Source organism: Triticum dicoccoides, chromosome 4A (genome assembly GCF_002162155.2).
Source record: "Triticum dicoccoides isolate Atlit2015 ecotype Zavitan chromosome 4A, WEW_v2.0, whole genome shotgun sequence".
Lineage (NCBI taxonomy): Eukaryota > Viridiplantae > Streptophyta > Magnoliopsida > Poales > Poaceae > Triticum > Triticum dicoccoides.
Window position 1 is genome coordinate 32,342,194 of NC_041386.1, and position 796 is coordinate 32,342,989.

The 796-nt window shown below is 50.8% G+C and overlaps 1 non-coding gene across 1 annotated transcript; it reads right to left on the bottom strand.

The window, feature by feature from the left end:
- Positions 1-276: 276 nt before the first annotated feature.
- LOC119290409 lies at positions 277-490 on the bottom strand. The gene has a single exon (XR_005141918.1). It is a non-coding gene; the product is annotated as a small nucleolar RNA U3 (small nucleolar RNA).
- Between the last annotated feature and the right edge of the window lie 306 nt (positions 491-796).

Below are 796 nucleotides of genomic sequence, written 5' to 3' on the forward strand. Positions count from 1 at the left end.
TACCGAGTGGAGAGCAATCCTCCCACTCGGGGCTTAGCTGCAGTCCAGCACTCGCCTAAGTTCTCTCACTAGGAGACTTAGCTGCAGTCCAGTACTCGCCTAAGTTTGAAAAAATCCTACTGAGTGGAGAGCAATCCTCCCACTCGGGGCTTAGCTGCAGTCCAGTACTCGCCTAAGTTCTCTCACTAGGAGATTAGCTGTAGTCCAGTACTCGCCTAAGTTTGAAAAAATCCTACCGAGTGGAGAGAAATCCTCCCACTCGGGGGAAGATTTTGGAGTCTGTCAGACAACCTCTAGGCCACCCTGCATAGGCTAAGCCAGGCAGGAACGATCGTCTACAGCCGTCGGATACATCAGATGAATCCTGGTCGTTAATCCCGCTTTGGCCCAGAGGTCAGAGGTCATCAACCAGACTTGAGTGCTTGCCTCCTTATTGGTAAAGGATGCATCGGTATGAGCCTATAGAACAGATCATGTTCAAGTAAGTACTGGACTGCAGCTAAGTCTCCTTATTTACTTCTGAAATCCCCCAGTGGGTGGGCTTAGTCGCGAATCTGTTTTGCCTAAGTTCGAAAGAAAATCCTACCGAGTGGAGAGCAATCCTCCCACTCGGGGGCTTAGCGGCAGTCCAGTACTCGCCTAAGTTCTCTCACTAGGAGACTTAGCTGCAGTCCAGTACTCGCCTAAGTTTGAAAAAATCCTACCGAGTGGAGAGCAGTCCTCCCACTCGGGAGTCTTAGCTGCAGTCCAGTGCTCGCCTAAGTTCTCTCACTAGGAGACTTAGCTACAGTCCAGT